The 22,208-nt window shown below is 32.6% G+C and overlaps 2 protein-coding genes across 2 annotated transcripts in view; one reads left to right on the top strand and one right to left on the bottom strand.

Moving 5' to 3' along the window:
* Nucleotides 1-22,208, top strand: part of DNAlig3 (DNA ligase 3) — a 266,939-nt gene that overhangs the window by 66,214 nt on the left and 178,517 nt on the right. The window contains exon 2 of the mRNA XM_075380964.1: nt 11,631-11,678. The gene's annotated coding sequence lies outside the window, so the exon portion shown is untranslated. The remainder of the gene's footprint in view (nt 1-11,630; nt 11,679-22,208) is intronic.
* Nucleotides 1-22,208, bottom strand: part of CNMa (CNMamide) — a 158,086-nt gene that overhangs the window by 43,624 nt on the left and 92,254 nt on the right. The window lies entirely within an intron of this gene.

Below are 22,208 nucleotides of genomic sequence, written 5' to 3'. Positions count from 1 at the left end.
ATGCGGCAGAGGACCCGGTTATTACTTAGTACCTTCGAGACAAAGAAGGAACGTCATATGATTCGCACATGTAGTTCTTCATTTATTGTCCATTGAATTACAGTTTTTCATTCTATGAATTTTCTTTTGTCCTCCATTTTAGAAACATGAGGTAGTTTTTCCCCCATTAAAATATATTTTAGGATTTGATTTTCTGTTAAATACTTTCAGTATATTGAATTTTTAGCCTTTTTTTTTGTGTGTTTTTTAGAACGTGTATTTTTATTTAAAGAAACAAATTGCTTAAGTTATTATTTCGTAAAAATGAATAGATGTTTCATGTTATTTATATATACACGTGCACATGTGTTTGTGTGTGTGTGGGTGCGCGCGTACACACACACCAATGTAAAAATACGATGTTAGTGTTTATGCTTCCAATTTTTCATATATAACATTTTCAATAGTTGATCTTCAATTGATTCGTATGAAAAGGACTTCGGTCATTTTTTTTTTATTCATTCAAATGCAGTTGTGACAACTTATGAAAAAGAAAATATTTTCTTTTTCTGCTCTTGACACTTTTTTTTATGTGTTTATATACATTCGTAAGTTATTTTATATTTTTTTATTTATTAATTGAAATTATAGTTTGGGAAAATAATTTTATTCTTAAATTAAAATGTATTTATATTATTATTATTTAATTCAATATTATTTTTAAGCAAATTAAGAACAATCCTTTAAAGGTTAAAATTTTTTAATTTAATTTTTTTTAAATGTAAAAAACAATCTGTTTTATTTTTAAAATAATAATTAATTTGATTAGAAATTATTTTGTGTAAATTAGATGCCTAGGTATAAAAAGCAAGAAGAAATTTAGGATTGATACTGTGTATGGAGCTCACATGCTCTGGTGTGTGGTTTCCCGTGATGGAGCGGGGACTCCTGGGGTCCGTTAGGTGTGAATGAATGAAAAGACTCCGTCGGAGATTAGAGGCAAGCAATTAAAAGATCCGGGAAGGACAATTCCCCGAGTCGAGTATACTTAATTGGATGTCCGGTTCGTGGGGGGGGGGGGGGGGAGACAAAAAAAAACAGAAAGGTTTCGGCGGGCATAAATATTAGTCGCCCGGAGCAGTGTCCATATTACGGCTTATCATCATTAAAAAACAGAAGGACACTGCAGGATTTTTTTATAAGGAGGTCCTTAATCTTAAGGTAAATGATATTTAGAGTCTCTCCTTGGTAAACCAGACCGGAGTCCATAATGAAACCAATATGGTACGTTATTATTCATTTGCCTCGAATTTATGAAACATTTACACATGAATTGGCTATATAAAATGTATAACCAGTCGAAGGGGTAGGGGGGTGTTCGTGTTTCCGCGAACTCTGTTAGCTAGTTCAGAGGGCAACGATACAGGACGTTCAAGATGATCGGATGAGGCCTGCAGCGAAGGCAAAAGCCGAGTTATAAATAACTGATGTAAATGTTTACCGAGGTATTTACATCAGCGGCATCCCAATAAGGCCTGGTTTATTACTGTGATACGTAAAAAGTTAGAACGTGTAAAATTACTACAATGTTAAAGCCCATCAAGGTTATGAAGGGGGGTGTCGACCGGAAGCTTCACATTGCGGGTGTCTTCCCATACGGGGTTGGGATGTTTGGCTGAGAGAAATCCCATCGTTTCCTATAGCCTATAGTCCTATAGAGAACGCAGCTTTCGCCGTTGGCTAGACGTAGTAATATTATAAGGATTAAGCATAGCCGCTGATACTTTTGATGTGAGCTTTGTTAACAAAGTTAACCATACGTCAGCTATATGTAATATAATATTGTATTGAGTTAATATTACATATATATATACTAGCGTACCCTGTCGCGACTTCGCCCGCAATGTAGATATAGCTTCACTCACAATCCTTTAATAGAAAACTTAATTTTTTATAAATAACAATATGCTTTATTTAGATTTTCATTAATTCCTGATAAAACGGTAAATACAAATTTTTATGAAAAATACTAAAGGAATATACAATGAATTGTTGCCCAAAACTTAAATAAAGGAAAACAAAAAAAAAGAAGATAAGAAAATTGAACCGATCCATTTTATGAACGAATTAAAATAGTTCAATATAAAAGTCCAATGAAGATAAACAAAAAATTTATTACAATCCCAAATCTAGCATCCCCATCGCGGCTTCGCCCGTGCTCTATGGTTACTTGCGCTTCCCGTCAAGATCAGAGGGTCATGGCTCGCTTCGCTATCCTTTCCCGTTTTCCCCCGTTTCCCTTTCCTTCTCCCGTTTTTCTTTCCCTTATTTATCTTTCCCCTTCCTCTTCCCTCATTTCCCTTTCACCCTTCCTCTTCGCTCTTTTCTTTTTTCTCTTTTTTCCCTTTCCATTTTTTCCCGTTTTCCCCTTCTTCCCTTTTTACCCTCTTCCCTTTTACCTTTTTCGATTTTGTTTGCAACCAATTTTTTTTGCATCTGACATCTTCAATTATTTGCTTTACATATTGTAATTTTTAAATTCCGTTTTAATTTAATTTAATATTATTTAATTTAATTTTAATTAAATTTATTTAATCTCCTTCCTCTTCCCCCATATCCCTTTTCCTCCTTCCTCTTTCCTCTTATCTTTTTTATCTTTTCTTTTTCCCTGTTTTCCCATTTTTCCATTTTCTACTTCTTCCCTTTTTCAATTTTTCCCTATTTACCTTTTCCCATTTTTCCGTTTCTCCCTTTTTCCCTGCGCGTAAATCGGTCCAGTAGTTTTTTAGTCTATAGCGCACACACATATCGTAAAGATTGCAATGGAATCGTAAAATATTTTCTGTACCGTATGTTTGTTTTTACGTCCAACAGATAGCGTTAACACGAAATTTAGTTTTTTATAGATTTGAACCCCTTAAAATCAAAATTTCTCAAAATTCTTTCTTAGTTTACGCCTACTTAAAGATACGAAAGTACCTTGAAAATTTCAAGTCTCTACCTATAATAGTTTTGGTTGTACGTTGATTGAGTCAGTGAATCAGTCAGGACATTCTCTGTTATATAAGATATATATATATATATATATATATATATATATATATATATATATATATATATATATATATATATATATATATATATATATAATATAATTCATTATATTATATACATTATATAATGTATATTATATTGAGTTTGTTTAATGCTCAACAAAAAGTAAGAGTATTACAATTTGTAAATTGTAGTGAAATAGTTATTTGTCACACTACCCTATTAAAGGGCATTTGTTGTGTGTTTGTCTCTCTCTCTCTCTCTCTCTCTGTGTGTGTGTGTGTGTGTGTGTGTGTGTGTGTGTGTGTCTGTCTGTCTGTCTCTCTCGCTCTCTCACTCGCACTCTCTCTTTCTCACACACTCTCTCTCGCTGTCTCTCTCTCTCTCTCTGTGTGTGTGTGTGTGTGTGTTCGTTTCCTTTAGACTAGAACGGAATGTACCGATCACTAACGGAAAATCCCGATTCGTTAGTACATATCTCGTGGTGGTCAGGTGTATACTTGTTATGTTATTATATATAGATATCTTTGTCGAATTCTTAGTTAGTTAGATACAATTATATTTAACTTTTGCAAACATTTTCGATGACCCTCTTTATTGTTCGTTTATTTAATTCTACCGCTCATCTGTGAAGTCACAGCAAAGCAGATGACTAGAACAGCATTTTTCGGGTTGGGGTTACGATTTCTCAAAAACGTTTTTTGTAAATAATATTGTTATTTTTTAATTGTTAACAAATGTGTCTTAGAAATATATGACTATAGTTAGTCGAAATCTCGAGATACTGAGGGTGACCTTGCTCTACAGCCTCATCCCTTTGACCTTTTAATTTCAGAATTTAGTGGCATCAATGCCCCATATATAGAAGTAATCTGACCAAGTTTGGTCGAAATCGGTCCAATAGTTCTAGATATATCTCCCGTTAGAGGAAAGGAAGCTGAAGAACTAGAAGAAGAGATCCCACAAACATGGCAGGAGCGGTGGGATCGGTCCACGAAGGGTAGGTGGACCCACCGTCTTATTGGGGATATCAGGGCGTGGTGCCGTAGAACCCATGGCACGCTGCGTTTTGAGTTAACGCTATTCTTGGCGGGTCATGGGGAATTCAGGTCTTATTTGTATAGATTCGGGCTCGATCAATCTGAAAATTGTCCGGAGTGCGAGTTTTCTGCAGGTTCTTCTGTGTTGTTGTCGGCGTATGTATTTGACGTGCTGTATGTGTTGATTCCAGTAGTGTTGTTTGTGTGGTGTGTGACACTGTTGGAATGTTATGACTGTGTGTGTGGGCGGTTCCCCCTTCTTCTGATGAATTGTTTCTATAAGCAATCCCAGGAAGGGGGAAGCCAAGGGTGGAGGTTTAGTCGGTAGTGCGCAGGTATACATACGCCCTTGGTTATTATTGGCGGAACCTGTTAGCGAGCCCGACACTGCTTAGGTGCCCGTAAATGGGGTTCCTCCACATCTTTAAAAAAAAAAATAAAAAAAGTAGTTCTAAATATATGAGGTGATTTATAGGCCAACATCGAACACACACATACGAACCAGATGTGTATCATTTGGAAAATTTCCATCCGGTTTATTGGGTTCCTTAAGTGTAAAACGTCAAGATCCGTTGAAAATCGCATATGCCCGAATTGGACTGATATTTTCCCTTCTAGAACTACAACACTATCTAGGCGGGAAAATTAAAATATACTAATCGGACGGGTTGGTCAATTAGTAAACTCGTCGTAGTAAATCAGCTGATTTCGAAGGTCTCAGGTTCAAGTCCTAGTAAAGGTAACTACCTTACTCGTATTCAAATCGTGATAAAAGCAACTGCTTTTATCAGGATTTGAATACGAGATCGTGAATACCGTTGTTCTTTGGTTGTTGAGTTTTAATTAACTACAAGCCTCAGGAATGGTCGGCCTGAGTTTGTTCAAGACTGCATATTTACCGGTGCTGTTACATTACACTGATAAGTCATCAATGACTTTAATTGTTGTTGCGACTATAAATAAAAGTATTAAAATATATATATATATATATATATATACTTTATACTTATTTATTAAAGCATTTAAAACAAAGTACTCTATATTGAAATTACTTACTGTTTGAAATCTTTTACTTTTGTTTTTTTTCTTTTTATTGCATTTTTTCACCCTTTCTTCGTCTTTTTAAATACTTTCTTTTTTTTTGAAAGCAAAGTGTTACTTTTGTTTAAATTCCTTTTTTCTATTTTACCGTTTTGTCTTTTGATTTACATTTTCATTTCCTCTTAGGTTTTTAAAGTAATGAAAAATTTTCTTTAAAAAAAGAAATAGTAAAGTGTATGTATAACGTAAAAATATTCTGTTAATCTTTTTTATTTTATTTTTTACATCATCGTTTTATATATATATATATATATATATTTATACGCACGCATACATATACATTACATGAATAATATTTATTTTTAACCTTAATGTATTTATATATAATATATTTTTTTAACTTTTCTTAATTTTAATTTACTAAAAATGAAGACATAAATATAATTATATATATTTTTAAAAACATTTAATAATTGAAATGTTTTAGCTTCCATTCTGTTAATATTATTATTTTTTGTCTCTGAGATTCAAATCCGGAATTTCAGTATGAGGGACCATTGAGGCATACTTCATTTAATGCTGTTGTGCATTTAACACAGTACTTACATTCCTGCACGTCTCCAGAATTACCGATTTTTGGGATTTTGGAATTATGACTTTAGGATCCAGGCTAATTCTATTAACTAATTTAAATTAACCCTTTTGCTGTTACCACAATGGGAATAACTTCTATTGAGTTCAGTCAGTAAATTTCTTTATATTCTATTACCAGAGGATTTTGTATTTTTTGGTTATTTTATCTGTTTCAGACTTATTAATATTGTGATCTGATGTGTGAGTGCCATCAATGAGAAGAGCAATTTTTTCTGTAATGTTATGTAGCAAAAAAACATTTTTAAATAAGCAAAAAATCAGGAATTAAATACCTTCGCAAAATACAAAAAAAGGCGGCCATGTTTATTTTTCAATCCGTTATATCTCCGTAAATACCTGTAGAATTACTGCGCAGTGCAGGTGAGGAAGCGATTGATAGATTATACAAACCGGTGTGTAATATTTATGAAAAGGGGAAGTTCCGTCAGACTTAAAAAAAAAGTGTTATAGTCATAATACCAAAGAAAGCAGGAGCAGATAAATGTGAAGAATACAGAACAATTAGTTTAACTAGTTATGCATCAAAAATCTTAATTAGAATTCTATACTGAAGAATTGAGAGGAGAGTGGAAGAAGTGTTAAGAGAAGACCAATTTGGTTTCAGGAAAAGTATAGGGACAAGGGAAGCAATTTTAGGCCTCAGATTAATAGTAGAAGGAAGATTAAAGAAAAAAACCAACATACTTGGCATTTATAGACCTAGAAAAGGCTTTCGATAATGTAGACTAGAATAAAATGTTCAGCATTTTTAAAAAATAGGGTTCAAACACAAGAGAGAAGAAAAATTGCTAACATTTACAGGAACCAAACAGCAACAATAATAATTGAAGAACATAAGAAAGAAGCCGTAATAAGAAAGGGAGTCCGATAAGGATGTTCCCTATCCCGGTTACTTTTTAATCTTTACAACGAACTAGCAGTTAATGATGTTAAAGAACAGTTTAGATTCGGAGTAACAGTACAAGGTGAAAAGATAAAGATGCTACGATTTGCTGATGATATAGTAATTCTAGCTGAGAGTAAAAGGGATTTAGAAGAAACAATGAATGGCATGGATGAAGTCCTACGCGAGAACTACCGCATGAAAATTAGCAAGAACAAAACGAAAGTAATAAAATGTAGTAAAAATAACAAAGATTGAACAGTAAATGTGAAAATAGGAAGAGAAAAGATTGTGGAGGTAGAAGAATTTTATTTGGGAAGTAGAATTACTAAAGATGGACGAAGCAGGAGCGATATAAAATGTCGAATAGCACAAGCGAAACGAGCCTTCAGTAAGAAATATAATTTTTAATCAATAGTTAATTTAAACGTCAGGAAAAGATTTTTGAAAGTATATGTTTTTAGTGTCGCTTTATATGGAAGTGAAACTTGGACGATCGGAGCACCGCATTTGAAATACGGTGCTATAGGAGGACAATGTTAAAAATCAGATGGGTGGATAAAGTGACAAATGAAGAGGTGTTGCGGCGGGAAATAGATAAAGAAAGTAGTATTTGGAAAAATATAGCTAAAAGAAGAGACAGACTTATAGGTCACATATTAAGGCATCCTAGAATATTCGAAAAACGAAAAAAATCAGTATTTATTAGTGAAATAAAATTTTATATACTTTTAATTAAAACATTTTTACAGAAGTTAATAATTATTAATAAATCAATATATTTAAATAAAAAATAAAAATACACTGTTGTATATTAAATCAGATTCGAACCGATGTGTTCATGGTTACGGATTCGACACGTTCTCACTTACACCACATACTTGAGCGACGTGCTAATATAACATGCTGATAAGGACATCACAAAAAAATTTGTTGAATTGTGGTGTCCACCATAATGCAATGGTATAATTGTCCACTTTATTAAAAAGTTGGAGGATCGTATCTCACTTTCAAATAAAATAAGTTAAAATGAAGTGCAGCAAAAAATGTGTATATGTAATTTAATAGGCGTACAAAGAAGTCATGTGGTATCCACATGAGATTTTTTAATGTAATTTAATTTAAAACCCTTTTACGGGAGCTTATACAAATTTTAAATTTTGTCAAATTTGAAAAAAAAAATTTTAATATTTAAAAATTAATATTTCAAAATATTTAATTATTAAAAATCTCTGTCGTATGCCAGATTACGTTGTTTTTAATTTCGTATTTTTATTTGGTGCCGATTTTATACGATACGGTATTTTGTATAATTACAAATGTAGAATAGTAGGAGTAGGTAGTTTTAGATGAGATTTGGAGGGGGTAAATTTCATCTTATAACATCTAAGGGGGTCCCAGATGTATTGGTTGATTAACCTTCGTATAGTTCACCTGCCTTCACTCGTCTACAACAGATTAAGCGCACCCCGAGGTGTCCAACACCGCAGTTCACCTTTACCGGTTAATTAGACCGCCTAAGGCGTTATTTCATAATATAATCGCTGGTAATTTAAATTAATTAATAAATTATAATAATCTATTATATAATTGGTTTAATTAAATTATTATTATAATATATATTATTATAATTTCCAATTTTGTTGATTTAATTACGACTTTTAATGTTTATAAAGGTGACTAAAATCGAGTATAAAACCTGGGATGAATTACGTTCCGATTAATTGAAAGGCGTTTTTTTTTTCACGAATTTTCTGGGGATATAGAGGCGGATCGTAGCAAAATTAGTGGGGGTACTGCTCCAAAAAAATTTTTTCAGGGCCTTTTCAAGACCATAGTTAAAGTTTTCTGTAAAATAAAATAACCGAACAAAAAATGAATCAATTAAAATAGCTGGAAGCAGGATAATAATCGAATTCTATATTTTTTCACATTAAAAAATATGGTTTTATTAAATATGATTTTTATTTAATAATACTAAAAAGTATCTGTAGTGATATTTTATTAGTTACTCTAAAGTGACAAATGAAGAGGTGTTGCGGAAAATCGATGAAGAAAGAAGCATTTGGAAAAATATAATTAAAAGAAGAGACAGACTTATATGCCACATATTAAGTCATCCTGGAATAGTCGCTTTAATATTGGAAGGACAAGTAGAAAGAGAAAATTGTGTAGGCAGACCACGTTTGGAATATGTAAAACAAATTGTTAGGGATGTAGGATGTAGAGGGTATACTGAAATGAAACGACTAGCACTAGATAGGGAATCTTGGAGAGCTGCATCAAACCAGTCAAATGAATGAAGACAAAAAAAAAATTATTTATTCGGTTAAACCGAATACGTGTACCATATTCTTGAATGTGATAAAGTGTAGAATTAGATTATTATCCTGCTTTTAACTATTCTATTTGATTCATTCTTTTTTCGGTTCTTTTATTTTACAGAAGCTTTAACCATGGCCTTGAAAAGGCCCAGAAACGATTTTCTTCAACAGCACCTCCATTATTTTAGCTACATGCCGCCATTTTTTGTAACGTTTTGTGGTTCGAAAAACTCCAAAACTTCTATTTATGTATCCTGTAATAGTGTATCTAAAGTTGGGCATGTGAAAATTTGATGAAGATTGGTATAGTTATTTACGAGTTAAGCTCAATTTAAGGTTGAAATGTTGTGGTTAGAAAATCTGCAAAACTACTAGAACAATTTCGTTGAAATCTATATACGAGGTGTGATCAAAAAATACGGTGAATAATTTTTCATTAAAAAAAGTAATAAGGTTACATAGAATTCGATTTAATCTTCTTCAAAGTACTGTCCTTGGCTAGCAACGCACTTATCCCAACGTTGACTCCATGACTGGAGGCATTTCTGGAAGGAGTCTTTCGGAAGGGCTTTCAGCTGCTCTGTCGTGGCACTCTTAATGTCAGCAATTTTGTCAAAACGTTTTCCTTTAAGCACAGTTTTAATTTTTGGGAAGAGCCAAAAGTCACATGGTGCTAAATCCGGTGAGTATGGCTGATGTGGACAGACAGGAACACTTTTTTCGGCCAAAAACTCGCGAATGAGAAACGAGGTGTGACACGGTGCGTTGTCGTGGTGAAGAAGGAAGCCATTGGTCCATTTTTCTGGTCCCTTTCTTCGTACGTCGTTTCGCAAAATGCTTTGAACGGATCCGTACGAGATGTTAAGGTCTTCCGATAGCTCTCGAATAGTCATTCGCCTGTTGAACGAACCATTGTTTTCACTTTTTGCAAATTTTCAACTGTTGAGGTTACTGGACGTCCCGCACGCTGCTCGTCTTCAACAGACTCATTTCCGTTTTTAAATCGGTCATATCACTTGTACACAGTCTTCAAAGTTACCGCATTATCGGCGTACACCGATTCTAACATTTCGTGAGCTTCTTTGGCACTCTTTTGCAACTTAAAACAAAACTTGATGTTAATGCGTTGTTCAAAATCCACGTTGCGCGACAGACACGATAAATACAACCTCACTCTAGCGGCTCTGGCAGCTGACTGGCAAGCTCAAACGTGTTACAACTTGTCCCTGCCTGACTCAGTTAATCACCCTGTTGGACAAATTAAAAGCATATGGTTGTAGCGTCGGTAGTTGCCGCTATAAAAATTCATTTACCGTATTTTTTGATCACACCTCGTATATTGTAGTAGTGTATCTGAAGGATTCCAGGTGAAAATTTGATGACGATTGGTTTAGTTATTTATGAGGTAAGCTCAATTTAAGGTAATTAAAATGTTGTGGTTATGTTGACTGAAAGGGAGTATCTAGATCTCTGAAAGGGATGTATTATTTTAATGTAAACTTCTTAATTGTTTTTATTAATGTATCTAATTGTTACTGATGAAGTATGGTGCACTACGAAAACGTTCATCTTTTATATAATACTATTGCCGTTACAAAATATCATCGTTTCAAGTTGGTGGCCATTTTAATTGGTTGCGGTAACAACCGAATCATTTTCTTTGCCGATATTCAGTTTTACTATGGCCAAATTGTTATTCAATCGTATTATGAGACCATAATTGAAATTATATTTTCTATAAAAAAAAGGTCTGTTTGTTTTTTCGGTTATATTATATCTAAACAATAGATTTAAAGGTGCGATCGTATTCGGCGCGTCGGCTTAACCAACATAGCCACTGTTACTGTATGTCCGACACGACTGGCTGCACCTATTTCCGGTTTCTTGATTAATAAACGTACAATATAAAAAAATACTTAAAATAAAATACGAGAAACGACATACTGTAACTTTATCGCGGTTTTTATCGGATAACCGTGCATTATAATTTTTTAACAGCTATAACTAAAGATGAGGTTGATATTTTGAAATCCAAGTACATCAGATAACTCATAATTTTGAATCCTTTTCTTTCTTTATCCTGTTTAGCCTCCGGTAACTACCGTTTAGATAATTCTTCAGAGGATGATATGTATGAGTGTGAATGAAGTGTAGTCGTGTACATTCTCAGTTCGACCATTCCTGAGATGTGTGGTTAATTGAAACCGAACCACCAAAGAACACCGGTATCCACGATCTAGTATTCAAATCCGTGTAAAAATAACTGACTTTACTAGGACTTGAACGCTGGAGCTTTCAACTTTCCAGCTGATTTGGGAAGACGAGTTCACCACTAGACCAACCCGGTGGGTATAATTTTGAGTCCTGTTCTTACCAAACTTTACTAAATAAATTACAATACTCTGATTTTTTATTATAATAAATTCAACCGGTTTTAATTTTTAATTACCATCATTATTTTCACAAGCGTAAGGATAATGAGCATGGTCTGGGCTTGATGGTAAGGGCGAGCGAAGCGAGAACTGAGTCTCGTGAATTTTTAGTTTTATTTTATTCATTATTTATATTGTTTAATTATGTTTACTTTTGAAAAAAATTAAATATGTTTTGTATATAAATATAATTAATTATGTTTAAATTTTGTTTGTTTTTCAGGCGTTGTTCATTTTTGGAAAAATCTGATAGGTTTATTTATTTAAAAAGGTACGTTATTATTTTTATTATTATTATTTGTTTTATTACACTTTAGTACTTCGTTTTATCTTATTTTACTTTTATTTTTAGCAGTTTCTTCTTTTTTATTACGTAAAAGTAATAAAAACCTGGAATTAAAAAAACATACGTGTTCTAAGACCGCACGGCCGAAGTCAAAACTTCAATTAAAAACATATAATGTTTACATTTAATAGCCACTTTAACCTTTGACCCCTAGAACCAATTTGACGCTTAATTTTTACAGATGTTTTCCACGATTATTCCCAGTTTGTAGTTAAATTTTCACCCTGAAGTAGTGGATTTACTGCAAAATACGTACTAAAACACGGGTTTGAGATGCGCCCAAAATTACAACAAAGAAATTGACTATTGAACCTCCACGTCTGTTTTCAAGTGTTTATTCAAATACATTAAAGAACGGCTACTTTCATCGATGAATGTATGTGTGTTCACATGTTGAAACAGTTGATTTACTGAAAAATTCATAGTAAAACATATGTTTCAACTGCAAACAGCATGATTAATTTTAAATTTATGATGGCGATGTAGGTCATCATTACTTTCAGTGATATGTGTGTATATCAATGATCATTATTTAATGTATGCAATGATCGTTATATGTACGATTCAAACTTCAAAATTATTGTTGGTTTTTATAATCTAGCAGCTACTCAGTTAACGCTTTAAATTTATAACGATGGTCAGTCATCATTACTTTCAGAGAAAGCGGGTGTTGTGAATTTTTACTTTTTTATAGATGTGATAACTAATTATTGACGGTTGATGTTATTTTATTTATATTTTACATAAGAAACGAGATTCCTCAGACGTATCTTTCGTTAAATAGAAAAGGGCCTATCTCGAAAACGGTGCGTCCTAGGGCATTAACACCATTTCGAGAGGCTTAATTGAAACAGGTGCTTTTCGATCACGCGGAATGATAGGTCTAAGTCCCATGCGTCTAGCGGCCACCGTTCTCTAGAGATACTAGCGCGAGCGAAATTAGCCCCCTCCCCCGGCAGAATTGCAGGACCAAAATATTTCATATAAAGTAATTTTTTAACAATAAACAGCTATCTTTACCGACAATATTTTCAAGGTTAATAATTTTTTTAATACATATAAATTTGGTGTTGAAAATCTCTATGTTATCCAAACTCAATAAAAAAATATTATTTTATATTTATATTTATATTTTTTATTATGAGCGATAGACAGGGAGAATTATTATGAATCACCGGCAGTTTTTTCTCCCACCTCCCATCCTCTGCTACTACTTATATACTATACACTCATATTTATTCTCGCTGTATACCATTTTATCTTTCATATATATATATATATATATATATATATATATATATATATATATATATATATATATGCTTAGCGTCTTGCGTTACGTTACAGATTTTGATTACGAATTAGCGATTTTTTCCCCATTTAATTCGTATCTACAAAAAATTCTGGCACAACGCGCTTAAAGGAGTTTTCATTTCAAAAAAAAAATCTTATGTGAACACTACATGATTTCCTTGAACACTTGTTAAATTACATATACTCATTTATTTAAAATAAAAAGTACATAAAATTTTATTTCATTAATAACTTCTCATATATTTTAATTATCTTTTTACCCTCTGGGAATTACCGTTCAGTTATTACTTCAGAAGATGAATGAGGATATGTATGAGTGTAAATGAAGTCTAGTCTTGTACAGTCTCAGTTCGACCATTCCTGAGATGTGTGGTTAATTGAAACCCAACCACCAAAGAACACCGGTATCCACGATCTAGTATTAAAACCCGTATAAAAGTAACTGCCTTTACTAGGACTTTAATGCTGGAACTCTCGACTCAAATCAGCTGATTTGGGAAGACGCGTTCATCACTAAACCAACCCGGTGGGTCTTATTGTTATTATTGAATAATTATTTATTGTAAACATTTTTTTTTACAATCACGGGTTAGTAATTATTAATAAATCAATATATTTAAATTAAAAAAAAAAAGAAAGAAGATGAGGTCTGATTCGAACCGAAGTGCCTTCCCTTGTAAGATCCAATCGAATTTATTTCTGTTTTATTTATTTCTATTTTAATACAACTAGTATAATCTTTTGTAAACTAATTCTTTTATTTTTTTTTTTTAAAGAAGTGATGGGAATTAAAAAAATTGTTTCTTCTTCAGTACTTTCATTTACGTAACATCATTTGTTATTAAAACAAGCTGCAGTATGTTTTCTTTTAAATTTTGTTAATTCAAGTTCTTTACCAAGTTTTTGTACGCTACCTAGTACTATCAAGTACTGATATCTAGCGGCCCGATTCGTAAAGGTACATTAGAAAAAATTGAATAAAATGACATATTCGAGTCCCGCGGTTCATCAAATGGAATAAAAAAAACGTTGTCTAACAAAATTCGAGGTATATTTTGAAAGTATTCTTAATCTAATTGAACTGAAATATAACGTTTTCACGCTTATTTTTTTCCTCCATTTTCATTTAACTGTTAGGTTATGTTATGTTTAGAATTGTAATCGTAGTTAGTTGACTTCGTCGACTCTACCGATGAAGTTCTAACGAACTCCGCGATATACGAATATATAGCCTATGACGCTCCCGGTAACGAAAGGATTCCAACACCGGGTCATACATCTAAATCGGTTCAGCCGTTGAGCTGCTACGATGGAACATACAACATAAATATGTTAAAACTAATTTTTGGGCAATCGTGTAAAAAAATCAATATTTATATGTTATTGATCTGTTCTGGTAATTAAAATTTATTTTTATATTATTTGTTTTAATATGTCTTCTCTTTTTTTTAATAGTAGGAAATTAGAAATTTACGCTGAAATAACTTGCAAATAAAAAGTTTTAATGTAACAGTTTTAAAAGCATTATAATTTATGAAACTTTTTTTACTTGAAATATGATTGTTACGTGAGTTGATTTTTGTAATCTGATATTCCATTTTTATTATTATTATTGTTATTATCGCAACGTTTTCTTTTATTTTTTTAATTATAAGTATTTTAGGAGTAACAGCAGTCGAGTTTGAGACACCTTTTTAATATATAAAAAAAAAAACAATAATTCTCTGTAGGAGTTTAGATTTAAATCTGTTTGTTTTAAAACGTACTAAAAAACGCGTAGAGTTATTTGTATGTTTCTGAACCTTTTGTTACGTAACTTTCATATAAATCTTTAAGATTGTTTTAGTAAATATATTAACTGTTTATAATTCACTTATTACGTTTTAATTAGAAAGTTTTATGTCTTTGTTTCTACCACTTTCTTGTATCATCTGTAATCTAATTTACACGGTTGAACAACTTATTCATCAGATATTTAATTAGTTTATATTTAGTAGTTAAAATTTAAATAAAAATTAACAAAATTTTAGCTTTTTTTTTTGGTTTCGTTCATATTTATTTACATTATTATCTATAATCGTTCGTACGATGATCAATGTTATTTATAGTGCTATCCTACAATGGAATTACCATGATAGGATTTCAACTCCTTCCTGACCTTAAAAATTGTAAACATTTTTCAATATACCGGGGTCCGAAAAAGAAGTCCGGAGTTTTAAAATCGATATAGGTTTTTTTTGGAGTACCCGTTACAGTTTTATACATAATTTTGAAGCGTAAATGATTAAGTTTTAGTTTACACATTTTTCGTCAGAGTGTACACGTCAGAAAGACTGTTGCACAGGCCAAGTTGTTATGGACCCGGGCTCTAATAAGTTAACTTCGTCACTAATGAATGCACACTACGTGTATCAGAGTTTAAAACATAATCAGTGATTGTCGTAAAGAGAAATTATATACCGAGTGACAAAAGCATAAATAAGTAGTAATGTAACAATTTTTTTGAGAGAGCGTTTAGAATGGATATTTCCCAGATAGGTCCTTCTCTCTTTCCGGTTTAGCCTCCGGTAACTACCGTTTAGATAATTCTTCAGAGGATGATATGTATGAGTGTAAATGAAGTGTAGTCTTGTACATTCTCAGTTCGAAAATTCCTGAGATGTGTGGTTAATTGAAACCCAACCCACCAAAGAAAACCGGTATCCACGATCTAGTATTCAAATCCGTGTAAAAATAACTGCGTTTACTAGGACTTGAACGCTGTAACTCTCGACTTCCAAATCAGCTGATTTTGGAAGACGCGTTAACCACTAGACCAACCCCGGTGGGTTTCCCAGATAGGTCTAAAAAAAAAAAAAGTAAAGAATTTGGCTTTCAACGAAGTTTAAAACGTTCAGTTTTTGGTCGTGTGTTAACGCTATATTACAAATTAAATATTTTATAAATTAATTAAAGTTGCTACAAATTATTTTCAGAATGTTAAAATTAGACGAGTAATTTTAAATGAAAGTACATGATTTAATTTTTTTATTAAATAATAATCATAAGCTACCTATTGTAATGGGTACCATGATTCGACTTCCGGAAAATTTCGACATATCTTCGCGTTTCACATCCCCAAAACCCAAAACCACCGGTAGTTCAAAGGTTTATATATACATTTTAAAATTCTTGTGGACGCGATAACTGCCGTAATTTTGCGCCAGTCACTTTCAAATTGATACATAAAATACATCGACTCAAAATCTCGGTCAAGTTCGTTAACAGTCAAAATCGGACCATCGGGGTAGAAATAAGGGGAGGCCTTTTTGGAAAAAACAAAATATCGGATTGTTTTCGAAACCCCATTTTTTCCACCACCTGGGCAATCGTTGGTAGTATCAAAAAACTTTACTTAGATAAGTTTTAGGTCCTTATCCAAATAATAGTAGGAACTTTAAACAAATTCGATGCTTTATTTAAGAAAGTTATAGCGATATTTTTTTTTCGAAAAAGCTCCCCCCCATTTCCACCCGCATGGTCCGATTTTGCCCGTTAACGAACTCTATCAATATTTTGGGTCGTTATATTTTATGTATCAATTTGAAAGTGACTGGCGTAAAATTACGGCAGTTATCGTGTCCACAAAAAAGTGAAATATATATATAAACTTTTGAACTGATGGTGGTTTTGGGGCCTGGGGAATATGAAAGTAGAATCATGGTACCCATTACAGTATATAGCTTTGTTATGAATTCTACCTAAAACATAGGTAAACAATGTAGTAATAAAACAAAAAACTCACAAGATATAATTGAGATTTAAATAAATAATTGCCTGTAAGTTTTCGTTTCCCTCTTATATATACAGGAGGGTTATTCAGGAGGATAGGCCAATACTTTGACAACTCATTCTAGTGGCAAAAAAAAAAAAGAAAAAAGTTCATATAAACATATGTCCGAAAACGCTTCGTTAGCGAGTTATACAGGGTGAAAGATTTCGCCTGAGTTTCAGTTCCTCCGGGTAAATTAAATCTTTCTGAAATTCTGGGAAGGTCAATTAAGGGGCAAATTCAATTGTTTCTTATTATGGTTTTTGAGCTGGGAAATCGAAAAAAATTGATCCCAGAACTGTATCTCTCGTAGTTTCTAAGATATCCCATGTAAAACGCCAAAAATAGGGTAAAAAAATTCTGAAATTTTTACGATAAGAATTCGACGTAATACTGCAAATACGATTGATCTGGGAAAGGTTATTTAACACATTACAACAATTAACTGACAACAATGAGTAGTATTTAAAGAAATTGTGATGAAAAAAATCAGTGTTTCCAACTTGTTTTCCGTAGATCTAAAATTATTGTACCTACTAGACACATTTGTTTTATTTTCGTCGGCTGACATTTAAATATATATATATTTAAATGTAATAAAGGATTTTATTAATTTTTTAAAATTTAATTTTTCGATTAATTGTGGTCATTGTCAAATAGTTATCTCGGCTAATCGGTAGTTTACTGCAGATGAATTTATATATATATATTGTATATAAATGTTTGTCTTGGACGGTAAATTTGTTTCTCTGACAGGTAGAGAGGTAAACTAACTGATTTAAACGTAATTCGGAACACGTATTTTTTATTTATTTATTTTATTTTTTTTTTTTTTACTTAAAGACGGAAGGTTTGATTGAATTTTGTGTTTGTAAAATTGGCAGGGAAGACAGTGTTACCAGTATAATAAAATTAACATTTGTTTGTTTTTCTTTGTTTTGTAAATATCCGTAATAGAATTTTTATACGTCCAGTTGTTACGATAGAGATTATTTCTTTTCTCGTTTTGTACCACTGTTTAAAAAACATTATTTCGAAATAAATAAATAAAAAAAAATAGTTGAATAAAATATAATCCATCATATTAATATATATAAAAAAAAATTTTTTAAGAAAGTAGATTATAAATTAAAGAAAACAAAAAATCTGAATATTATATAGCTTTTGGAATATAAAATAATAAGTATACTTCGCAAAAAAAGGAATTTCAAATATATATATATAAACTAAATTTTTCGATTGCACAATATTCTATATCGGCCAAACAGGACGAAGTTTTAAACGAAGATAAAATGAAGAGTTAAAAAACCTCTCACAGCACAATAGAATTGACATTTGCAATTGTCCCTTAAGTACAAAGAAAAAAGCGTAGAGCTTCGCCCTCGGTTCTAGTTCTTCGCGTTTCACATCCCCCAGAACCCACCGTTAGTTCAAAGGTTTATACAGGGTGTCCCATATAAAACGCAACCCAATCTTATATTGGTAGGTATTGAAATAATAAAAAGGCATGTGTAAATGGTAATGTAATTTTTCTTATTACCATCCGTTACCTTAACATTTAGAGTAAATGTTGGAAGTGGCCCCATCTTCTTGAATACAAGCTTCAATTCTTTTTACAGCGTTTCTTGCAACTTTTTTCAAAGTTTGTGGCTGGATATTCAATACAGCTTGTTCAATATTGACTTTCAATTGTTCAAGTGTTCGTGGTTTGTTCCTGTAGGCTTTTTCTTTGATGTAACCCCGTAGAAAAAAATCCGCCGCAGTCAAATCTGGAGATCTTGGTAGCCACAAGCCTCGACCGATACCACGATTACCAAAGAATTCCTCAACGAAATCAGAAGTTGAATCTGCGTAGTGCGATGTCGCACCGTTATATTGTAGCCAGCAGTGTCTGTCTTCCTCTTCCAAGAGTGTGATGAACCGAAATAAAATATCCTGATATCGTTCTGCATTAATGGTGTACTCGAAAAAAATAGGACCGATTATTTTCTTCCGCGATACCGGTTCTGTTAATAACAAGGAACACAAAAGATCTGCGTCGGTGTTGAATACAGATACAGTCACTGAAATCAAAGACCGATTACTCGCCTCGCAAAATAAATCGATCAGACGTTTGTCTGCTGAAATTAATTTGTCTAAATCAACCGTTCATCGGGCGACCAAACGATTACAATTACGACCTTATCGCATTCAAACGGTTCATCGACTTCTTGAGCCCGACAAAGAAAAACGGCTACAATATTGTCAACGGTTCCGTCGATTTCTGCTTGAGGGAATTTATGTTATGGATTCGTTATTTTTCACAGATGAAGCACGGTTTCATTGGAATGGCTACGTAAACAGCCAAAACAGTAGAATTTGGAGCGCTGAAAATCCCCACGTTTATCAAGAAAAACAATTACACCCGCAGAAGTCGGGCGTGTGGTACGCGATATCGCGGAAGAAAATAATCGGTCCTATTTTTTTCGAGTACACTATTAATGCAGAGCGATATCAGGATATTTTATTTCAGTTCATCGCACTCTTGGAAGAGGAAGACAGACACTGCTGGCTACAACATGACGGTGCGACATCGCACTACGCATGTTCAACTTCTGATTTCGTCGAGGAATTCTTCGGTAATCGTGTTATCGGTCGAGGCTTGTAGCCACCAAGATCTCCAGATTTGACTGCGGCGGATTTTTTTTCTACGGGGTTACCTCAAAGAAAAAGCCTACAGCAACAAACCACGAACAATTTAAAGTCAATGTTGAACAAGCTGTATTAAATATCCAGCCACAAACTTTGAAAAAAAATTCAAAAAACGCCTTAAAAAGAATTGAAGTTGTATTCAAGAAGATGGCGGCCACTTCCAACATTTACTGTAAATGTAACGTAATGGATGGTAATAATAAAAATTATATTTACATTTACACATTCCTTTTTATTATTTCAATACCTATCAATATATCGTTGGGTTGCGTTTTATATGGGACACCCTGTACTAGCCTATTGATTTTCAAGCGAATCGGGTCACAGGAATCGGAGTTAAAGACAAAACGTAGATTTTTGGGTATTTTTTTAAGGTTAATTAAACCGAGAATCCGATTTTCTCGCGTACTTACAGAGACAGACTTTTATTTTTCATATTGACATCTTTAAGGATTTAAAAATTGATAACATAATTAAGGATTAAAATTCAAAGTTGAGTTTTTAATAATGAAATAATTTAAAAGGAAACAAAAGAACATATTATTTACTGTACTTAAATTTCTTTCAGATAATTATAAAATAACGGCATGAAAAGATTTTTATTACATTAAAATATTTATTTTTTTTTTCATTTAGTTATTTAGTATTGAATTTATCATAGCATAATGACATTTAAGTAATCGGTAATGTAATCGCATTTAAGTACCGTAGTGTGACAATTTAATCTTCGAGGAACAGCATTGAAGTCAGTCGGTTGGATTAAATTAAGTAATTATAAATTTTAGTTAATTGATTAATAAATTAATGCGGGAGTAAATTTTAATTTTATACACAATTAGTTTTCTTCGATTTTTGCGAAAAAAATGAAAATATGAGTGTAAATTTTGACGTAAAAATGAATGGTTTAAATTAAATACTAAATGTTAAAATTAAATTTTTGGTGAAAATCACCGCACATGCATATGTAATTTTTACGATTCATTCATTTACAATTTTTTACAGCTGTTTAAAAACATAAATAAATAGCTGCTTTTGTTTATCATGTGTGTGTTACTAATTTAAAAGTGTGTAAAGTATTTAACTGCAATCTTTTAAATTCTGTCATCTTTTTTCAAAACTTCATACCGTGCCTAAAAGACATTCTTCAATCGGGAGAAATACAAAAAAAGCACGTATGATGAAAACGGTTCGTGCGGCAGAGACTGAAGACAAAAGACAGTCAAAATTGGAAAGCGACCGAATATACACAGCCCGATCCCGTTCGACTGAAACAACTGAGCAACGGAAAATGCGATTAGAAGGCGTCTGAACTCCCTGGCTGGTAGGTCCAGCGAAGCCGGGCCTAGCGGCTAGTTAATTAATAATCTGATTTTTTAAAAAAATTACGATAAATAATAATGCAGTAATAACAATAAAAAAAATATATATATGAAAAAATATCAGAAGTTATTAATGAAATAAAATTTTATGTACGTTTCATTTAAAAAAAATGTGTATATGTAATTTAATAGGCGTACAAGGAATGTACTAAATCCACATCAGATTTGGTGAAACATCTAATTATTCGTTTTTATCTTAATTTTTTGGATGGTTACATCATAATAATTTTAAAAACATAGTATTAAATAGATGTAACACATTTATTTAAAAAACTATAAAGGGACTTTTACTCATAATATTTCAGGTAAGATTGTTGAATTAATAATTATATAAATATTTGATATTAATATCTAATATTTTAGCAATTATGTAACTGTCCACTTTTATTAAAGACTTTTTATTAACCTTCAGGATCACCGGTTAGGTATTGCTTCAGAGGATAAGATGAATGTTATGAAAATTCCATGCCTGACCTTTCTTTTTCCTGTTAAGCCTCCGGTAACTACCGTTTAGATAATTCTTCAGAGGATGAATAAGGATGATGTGTATGAGTATAAATGAAGTGTAGTCTTATAGTCTCAGTTCGATCATTCCTGACCCACCGGGTTGGTCTAGTAGTGAACGCGTCTTCCCAAATAAGCTGATTTGGAAGTCGAGAGTTCCAACGTTCAAATCCTAGTAAAGCCAGCTATTTTGACACGGATTTGAATACTAGATCGTGGATACCGGTGTTCTTTGGTGGTTGGGTTTCAATTAACCACACACATCTCAGGAATGGTCGAACAGAGAATGTACAAGATTACACTCATACATATCATCCTCATTCATCCTCTGAAGTATTATCTGAACGGTAGTTACCGGAGGCTAAACAGGAAAGAAAGAAGAAGTTCGATCATTCCTGAGATGTGTGGTTAATTGGAACCCAACCGCCAAAGAACACCGGTATCCACAATCTAGTATTCAAATCCGTGTAAAAATGATTGACTTTACTAGGTCTTGAACGCTGGAACTCTCGACTTCCAAATCAGTTGATTTGCGAAGACGCATTCACCACTTGACCAAGCTGGTGGGTTGGTGTTTAAATGCTGATTGTACGATACGACACACGCCTTAATATTGGTGGCAATTATATGGTGGAAATATAAAACCAATTAGTGGATCCTTTTATTTTACCTGCTTAGCCTCCGGGAATCACTATCAGGTATTACTTAAGAGGATGATATGTTTGAGTAGAGTCTTTTACAGTTTCAGGTCGAACA

Source organism: Lycorma delicatula, chromosome 13 (assembly GCF_047948215.1).
Source record: "Lycorma delicatula isolate Av1 chromosome 13, ASM4794821v1, whole genome shotgun sequence".
NCBI lineage: Eukaryota > Metazoa > Arthropoda > Insecta > Hemiptera > Fulgoridae > Lycorma > Lycorma delicatula.
This window is presented reverse-complemented; position numbering and strand designations above follow the sequence as displayed.